Genomic DNA, 8,764 nt, shown 5'->3' on the forward strand with positions numbered 1-8,764 from the left:
TTTAAGAACCAAAAAGAAGAGGATACGACAGACACAGCTAGAAAGAGGACACGTGAAGACAAAGGAGAGGCAAAGTGGTGGGATCATGAGACAATGATGCCTGAAGCATCTGCAGCTGGAAGAGGCAGGAAGGGCTTTCCCCTTGAGGCTCTGGAGGGGGCACACTCTGCTGGTGCTTAGGTATGTTTATCTGAATCTAAGTGCATACCTTCCTGCTGTTTGAGATGCCCCAACTGTGGCTCAACACATCTCAAGGAACTCTGCAAGTTCAGGCATGGGAACAAGAGGATGCTGAAAGGAGAGAGTCTCAGGGGATGGGTGGCCTTGCTGCTTCCCACCATAGGCTGTACGGGTGAGCTTATGTGTGCTGGGTTGCATGAGGGCCTTTCACTGGGTTGTATGAGGGGTGTGTGGCTTAAGGTTGCTCATTGTCAGGATCTTTTTGTTGTTGTCACAGCAACAGAAATGAAATTAGAACAAAGTTCACAGGCCCATCCAAGGGAAGATGGCTCTCATCAAAGGGGGGTTCACTGGACCTTGTGCTCTATGATCTGTTTCAGGGCTGGAGCACATCTTTCCATATTAGCTAGCATTAGCTTTTGACATAGTGTGGTAGTTTGAATGAGAATGACCCCCATAGGCTCACATATTTGAATACTTGGTTCTTAGTTGAACTATATGGGAAGGATTAGGAGGTGTGGCTTTGTTGAAGAATGTGCATCACTTTGTTGGGGGTAGGCTTAAGTTTTCTAGCAAACACCAAACCTAGTCTCTCTCTCTCTCTCTCTCTCTCTCTCTCTCTCTCTCTCTCTCTCTCCCTCCCTCCCTCCCTCCCTCCCTCTCTCTTTTTCTCATCTGCCTGATACCTGTGGATTGGAGTGTAAGCTACTGCTCCAGCATCATGCCTGCCTGTCATCACGCTCCCCATCATGATGGTCATAGACTAACTCTCTGAAACTGTAAACAAGCCCTCAACTAAATACCTTCCTTTATAAGTTGCCTGGGTCCTGGTGTCTCCTCACAACAATAGAACAATAACTAAGGCACCTCCCTACACCCTTCCTGGCAGCAGTCAGCCAGATGGGTTCTTGGTGACACATCGCCTCAAGGACTTCCGGCTGAGAGAAGAATCAGCCTGCAGTTTCTGGCCCTTCTGTCTCAACAAAAGGAAGGAAGGAGAAAACTGGACCTATAGGGATTAAAAGGGGTAAAGAGGGAGAGCCTGGGAAAGGCAAATGGTGAGGAGTTTGGAGCCTCCAATTCATGGGTTCTGTGCCCTGCTCCAGGGCACTACCATCCAGAGTCGCTGAAAGCAGGGGTGTGTAAATGGAGCACACAAGGGATCCATGATCCAGGGCTAGGTTGCTGTGGCTCCCAAAGGTACAAAGAATGCAGGAGGTCATGGCCACCTTAGCACAAGGGAGGAAGATGCACAGAGAAGAGACTTTGGGTTACCCAGCTCCTAGAAAATGGCAGGGACCAAATAACAGGAGTAAAAATGACTATAAAAGACCTGAAATGTGAAGACGGAGAATCCTTGGACAAACCCCGACAACAGGGAGGCTCAGTGTGAACTGGCATCAGCCGGCTGGCTCAGGCAGGAAATGCCAGCTCCTGCCCTGGGAGACATGAGCCCATTTTGGGCCTCAGCCTCCTTCCAGTGCTTAAGGAGGGGCAGCATGACCTTCATTTTAGGGTCTCACCTAGCCTAGTACGGGGTTTCTGGGCTGACACTCCCAAGGGTGAGCCGTCCCTCTCAGAACTACAGGTTGTTGTTACTAGGTTCTCTTAGTTCCTCATCTTGAAACAGGCCTCCTAGGTCGTGCAGTCCCAGATAATCCCATCTCAAAGTCGCTTTGTTCTGTTCACCTGTCTCCAACAGACAGGAATGCCCTGAAATGTATTGCCCAGACAGACAGCCCCACATCTCAAGAGTAGCCAAGCCCTCCTTTGCCCCCTCTCTGAGACATTATGGATGAACTATCCAGCTCCTTGCTGCCTTCCCTGCAGCCAGCGCTGAGCTTGCCTTTGTTTGAGAAATAGGTCATTTTGCTGGGCCCTCTGGGCCACCAGCGGTTGGTGATCATTTGATCAGAGAGATTAATTTCACTTGAAGAAAAATAATTTGCTTGAATGTTCCCACCCAGGACGGGAAGTGTAATGAGCAAGGAAGGTCACCTTGAATTGCATCCCCCCATGCATCATAACAATCAGCAACCAGGACAACGTGGCAGAGGGCACATGCTGGTCCCCGGCTCTGTCATTTGATATCCTGGTGGCAGAAAGTCAGGCATGAGCATGGCTTGCTAAAGACAAGAGAGTAGTCATACTACCTTCTTGAGTTTTTCAAATTACCTTTAATTATTCAGTAAGTTTAGATTTATTAAAACAAATTACAAAGATAGCCCCCAACAGGTTCCACATTCCACACGCTGTTTCTGTTATTACCATTTTTTTTGAGACAGGATCTTGTTCTATACTCCCTATTGGCCTCAACCCATAGCATTCCTTTACCTCAGTATTCCAGTTCTGGGATTACAGGAATGAGCTGCCATGCTTGGCTTACCACCTTATATTAGTATGGTGCATATGATACAATTAATGGTCCAGTCTCAATGTGTGCCAACAAACTATGATCAGTTTATTCATATTTCCATTGTTTTTATCTAGTGTTATATTTTGGTTCCATTATGTCCTATGACATCTGTGGCCTTATGGATGCCCAAAGAATGGGCTCTGTGTTTGCTTCCTTGGCACCTTCCCCAAGTATCAAGCAGGGCAGAAATGTTGCAGTGGGTTGCTCAGGGGACCTACAAGCTAGGACTGGTATTTTATGGATCCCTGAAGATGGACACATTGCTAGTCTCTATAGTTGTCAGGACATCTGCTTAGATGCCCCTAAGTAGTGACAAACTCCTTGTTTTTATGACCTTGGCAGCTTGAGGTTGCTGGCCTGTAATTTGTCAACTGTACCTCAGTGACTATTGTGTTTTCTCACGGGTAGCCTGGCACTGGAGGCCATTGGAAGGAAGACTTCATAGCTGAAGGAGAATCCCGTGTCACAGGGTCATGCTATCATCAGCTCAGGGTGGTTTCTATTGGCCTGGACCACCCTATGGGAATGCTCAGGTTCCTCCAGAACAACCAAGACTCTCTTACACTGCTCCTAGGTTCATTCAACAGTGGGCAGGAGAGTCTCCATGGACATCCACACCCAGCAGTGGGGAGTTCCAGGCGCCTCTTCTATTGTACAGACTTCGAAATGCCTCTGCATGGGAGACCTACTTCTACATCCATTTGTTTGGTTCATCCTTTGTTTCTTTGGGTGTGACCTCTTGGAGATTTACTTACAGTGAGGCTTGTCTATGCGAATCACATTTTCCCAGCTTGGACTTTCCTGGATTTTTCTATTGATGTCTCGGTCCCCTTGCTTGCGCCCATCACTTTGTTTTTGAGCACTTCCTTAGTTCTCTATAGGAGGTCCCTTGGTCATGTTTTCTATCTCCTGCTGCAGCGCTAGAAGGGGATGCTTCTCTCCAGACCCAGAGTCTGGCTACTGTGGTGGAGCTGGGAGCAATGCTGGGCACTGGTGCTCAAGGTTGCTGAGATCTTGTCTTTAGGCTTTCACAGGAGGGAGGGCTTGGGGACATATGTATGCATCTGTGTCTATGGATGTTCCCACACGGAACCATCTGCACCTGTTCTGAGCCTCGTTCAGGTCCTCCTGGCTTCTGCAGCTCTACTCTCTGTTTCTTGGATTATCTTGGCCTCATCTTGCACTGCTCTTTAACTCAGGCCCATACTGAGGAGCTCAGCCCAACTATCACCATCCTCCCTATTTGTTTGTTACTCTCTTATATGTGTGTTTAGTGGCTTCAGAATTCCTAGCTTACACTCTGGTGAATAACAACTTGAGCATTACTGCTTTTAGATTTAAATAAAAGAAAAACCGACGATAAAATGAAGAAGTGATTCATCTGGGAATTCTGTAGGAAGTTGTTGCAGGCCCATTCTCTTTACTAGACATTCTGAATTACAATAAAGAGAGAAGAAGCTGGCAAAGTATGTGCAGCCTATGTTTATCTCTGAGACAATGGAGCCATGGTTGGACAGTGCAGAGGCGGGAGGGGTGAGTCATGAGGAATGCCTGGGCACAGAAAATCTCCACAGTCATTGCTGTGTGTGAGGTGACATCTGGCTCCTAGGTACCCTGGAACTCTTCACTGTCGTTCAGAGCTGGAAGGTGCTGAGAACTGCTGCATGAGAAAATTGAAACCAGGCCTTTGCCCCAGTAGGCCCTGATACAGTCTGCGGCCCTGACTATGCCCCTCTCCCGTCCCTGATCTCCCTGGCCACAAGACCTCTTCCTTCTGAGAAGCGCTTTGGCAGCCTGTGGTCTTTCCTCCCACAGCCTCTCCCCACGTTTACTTCAAAGTCGGTTTCCTCTTATTTCCCCAAGGTCCCCTTGAAATCAACTCTCTCTACTGTCCAAATTGGCAGAGACAGAAAGAAAACGTGTTTTTCTTCCTCAATTGAACTGCAGCTTCTTCAGAGGCTGTCCCTGAACCCGTGTTCCCCTGTGTCCAGCTGGGTTTCATTGGAAGCCTGCGGGAGTGAAGGTTAAAGGGGTGAAGGTCACGCTGCTGGGGGTGCTGGGAAGGGCCTCATTGGCAGAGCAGGCTGGGGCTGGCTGGATCTCACACCCCTGAGCTTAAGAGAGCAAAAGAAGGTTCTGAATTTGGGACTTTTACAGATCCGCATGGACTTTCTTAATGGAGTATGCTAGAAAATCCATGCAGACTGAAAGACTTGCAGCACCAGGATTCACCCCCAGCCCCTGATTTGTAAACAGAGGCAGATATCAGCTGTCCTATGGAATATTCAAATTAGCAGAAGGGAAAGAGGGGTAGGTGTGTGCAAAGCTGAACAGTAGCATTGCAGTATGCTCACAGGAGGCAGGAGCCTACACTGTGTAATGATATGGCATTGGAGCCCAGTGTGTGCACAGTGTGGCAACAGGAGCTGAGTAGGAGCACTGTGTGGTGACATAGTGCACACACAGAAGCCAGGTGCATGCATTGTGGGGCAATACACTGCAGCTGTGAGGAAGAATGAGATGGGGAATAAGTAGGAACCTCTATCACAGGGTAGACACCTTATCTGCAGAAAAAGGGTGGAGGAAAGGGGTCTTCAATCAACAGGAAGGAATGTACAATGCCTAAGTTGTGGCAGAAGTGGGGAAAAGGGTCACGTCCAGTTGGGATGTACCCATTATACCAGTAACCCTGATGAATATCTCAGGAGTCTGGCAACCTGAGATCCCTAAAATTCCCTGGGGAAGTAAGAATGACACCTGTTATTATCCTAGACTCTTTGTACCTGCAAGAGGGTTAGTGCTTCACAGACAACTCTCCTAGGGGTTTCTATGTCCTTTCCAGCAAGAGGCTGCTACAGGTGGGCATGGCCTGAACAGCAACCTGGGCTCCGTTCTATCAGTGACTGCTGAGGTGTCAGAGCTGCACATTCTGGCTATAGTGGGATCTGCTGTTGCATTCATTTGCAATTCCATAACAACACAAAGTTGGTAGGTCCAGTCCTATGGTGGCACACGCATGCAGAACTGTCTAGAACCACATGTGCCTTTCCAGCATCCCAGACTCAGAACCCCACACACTGGTCGGTTTCTATTTGTTGTCATTATGACCACCTCCTTCTTTCTCTCCAGACATGCCATCTTTGCACTGGAGAATAGCTTGCTCGGTGGATCTTGGTAGTGGGCTCATGTGGGAAGGCATCTTCCTTCTTCATGACATTATCTCCTTAGTTGGTGTCACCAGTCTGGTATGAGTCATCTTCTCCCAGACCACAATATGACTTTCAACTTGGGGGCAGGGGGCGCAACAACACCTGGGGATGAAGGAATAACCAGCTGCCTTCTCCAAAGTCCAATGTCTTTCCCTGCCCATCTCACCCTGTCTTGTGACCTGTGAATGAGATGATGTAAATTTGGTCCACCTGTGGTGGAGATCAGACACCTGTCCCTCAAGTTAAACTCAGGTGGTGTGTTACCAGTTTCTGCACTGAGTCCACATGACTCTGAAGCCATTGGTCTGGGAGGGTCTCAATTATTTGGTCAGAGCTGGCCATTAGGAAGCTGGCATTATAGTTAACGTGGCCATGTGCCACATCTCTCTTAGCTATGTTTGGGTGGCCCCTTTCGGCCATAGTTAATGGGAATAGGTTAGAAGCTGAAGAAGAGAATCTTCTAGAGGACCCAGCTCCAAGGAGGGAGCCCTTAGGGACCAAGGAGTCATAGACCACAAGAAAGGACTTGAAGACATGTCTCTTGCTTGAGGACAAGATCTGCTCAAATGAAGCAACTATGAGGGTAGAGAATGGTGAAGACGAAATTCACTCCAACCTCTGTGGTTTGCTGTGTTGGCAAAGACTTTCATCTGTGCTGTGGCCAGGTTCCAGCAATGGATGGGAAGATACAACTGTGGCAGACCCATTACCCATGGTTCAGGACTCTTAGAGACACAGAGACCCACGGAATATTTCTATAAGGAAAGGACTTATTTCAAGGAATTACCAAAGATGGCAAAGGGTGTGTCCTTAAGTTCCTTTTTGTGACCTTTGTCTTTTCATTCCCCCTGACTAAGGCTTCCTGTCTGGGGTTAGGTCCTCTTGAAGAGGCTTCTGTCCCATTAACATATCTACCTGCGATGTGATCTTGGCCAGGAGGTCACACAGACTAAGCTGAACAAGAGTCATCAGGGGAAGCTGGAAAACTGAGACACCAGTGGTATCTGCAGTTCAGAGAAGTATAGCTCTTCTGCGAACTTCAAGTTGGATCCTTAGACTCTTGGGGGATTGGTCGAGACCAATCCACAGGAGAAAGGGTTACCAACTCAAGCTAACTGGAGAAGCTACCCATGCCTGCTAAAAGCTATCACAGTGACCTCTATGCCTATGCTTTATTCAACAAATGGTTACTGGAATCCAACCCAGGTGACACAAAGCTGGCCTTTGTATCCCATGAAGGTGGGGAAACTGAGCCACACAGAATTGAATGAAGGAATAGATGAGGACTTACTTTGGCTTCTTGTTTCTCAGATATACAGGCTTGGGATTTAGGCTCCAACTTCCACATTTCTGATTTAACCTCATCTTTTCTCCAGTGAACCCATCCTCTCTTGTGATTTTGCATGTCATTCTCCTCTTCCTCCACTCTCCTCGGTGTGCTCTGGATATGTCTCACTGTTTTAGTACCCATACTGAACTTCCACTCCCATGGTTCCCTCCTCCCAGGTGTTTGGGTCAGAGTGAAGGACTCTTTCCTCAGCTACCACATTCAATCCATCCTGAGGACTGGACTTCTCAAATGCGTCCCCACCTGAACCTGTCTAATCATCTCAGATGTCTAGCTACTGGACTCCTTCCTGTCAGGGTGCTGAAATTCCCTGAACTGACCCTCCTATTCCACTCTGCCCTGACTGGAGGGTGTCAGTCTCCATCATTTTTGTCAAACCTTTCATGAGCCCTGTTTCTGTCAGTGAGGTCAACTCCTTTACAGTGGATAAGAGGCCCCGGACTACTTCTCCCCCCCCTCTCTCTCGTTACCTCTAATTCACTCTGTTCCACTTTTCCAATGATCTTTTCTACTGCTCACCCCCCCCCCCCAGGACCACCCTGGACTCAGGCCCTCAGAACTGCATACTATGACGTCAGTTCCCAGTTCCTTTAAGTTGGATTCAAAGAGTCTCTGACCGGGAAGCTTTGTCACTCACTCACTGTCTGTCGGCCATTCACCCAGCCAGGTAAACTTGCAGCCAGCCCCACAGAAGGGCAGCCAGCCCCACCCAGCCAGAGCTCCCTTCCACACCTTGTCTTCAGAGTCAAGGCTGGACCCGCCTTACAGGTTCCTGGAAGACCTCACCAGCAAGCACGTCTTTATTTTACCCAACTTCCAGTACAGAAAGCTTTTCCTCTGGAGACATTTGTTGAAAACGACTGGAAGAAATTGACTTTCTATCTGCCAGACACAGTAGATAAGAGCTGAGACAAATACCAGACTACCCAGAAAGCCTGAGAAGAAAATATGGGGAACCAGCTGGCCACTGGGTTTAGAGAGGTTCTAATGGAGTGTTGGGAGAATCCAGAATGCTAGCACACATGCATGGCTTTGTGAGAGTTCTCAGGAAAGGCCTGAGGAGTCCTCAGTCTTTCGGCCCTAGCTGTCCTGGAGGCTCTGGATGTGTGGGAAGTGAAGACAAAGGCAGAGCTGAAGAGCTTTGGAAGGCCCAGCTCAGCATACACATGGCCCCCTAGCAGCGCAGCGTTGAGGATGCCTCAGTCTCTGCCAGCTATTGGCTGACTCGGAACCAATCAAACAGAGACTTCAGAGGTCACTCGGGACAAAGAATACAAACTTCACATACAACGTTTTACAAGTCATCCAGCAATGACAGCAACACAAACAGAAAGCAGCGCACTCTGGGAGAAGGGAGGTTCTGGTTTCCAGTCATCAGATATCACTTAATGTCCAGTTTTCAGGAAAGATTACACGAGACATGAGAAACAACAAGAAATCGTGGTTCATAGGCAGGAAGGCTCGCCACTAGCCAAAGACCTCAAATCACGTCCTTCAAGTGTGTTCAGAGAAGAAAAGACAATTATGACTAAAAACAAAACTAGAAGAGCCTCATCTCATCAAACAGAGAGCCTGAGAGAGGACATAGAATCTGTGCTTTTAGAACGATAG

The 8,764-nt window shown here is 48.2% G+C and overlaps 1 long non-coding RNA gene across 1 annotated transcript; it reads right to left on the reverse strand.

Annotated features, from left to right (window-relative positions):
* Positions 1 to 2,411: 2,411 nt before the first annotated feature.
* LOC131896942 (uncharacterized) lies at positions 2,412 to 8,290 on the reverse strand. Its single transcript, XR_009375550.1, has 3 exons — positions 7,097 to 8,290; positions 5,380 to 5,907; positions 2,412 to 4,605 (listed from the first exon to the last, which is right to left on the reverse strand). It is a non-coding gene; the product is annotated as an uncharacterized LOC131896942 (long non-coding RNA).
* Between the last annotated feature and the right edge of the window lie 474 nt (positions 8,291 to 8,764).

The sequence above is a fragment of the Peromyscus eremicus genome, chromosome 20, assembly GCF_949786415.1.
Source record: "Peromyscus eremicus chromosome 20, PerEre_H2_v1, whole genome shotgun sequence".
Lineage (NCBI taxonomy): Eukaryota > Metazoa > Chordata > Mammalia > Rodentia > Cricetidae > Peromyscus > Peromyscus eremicus.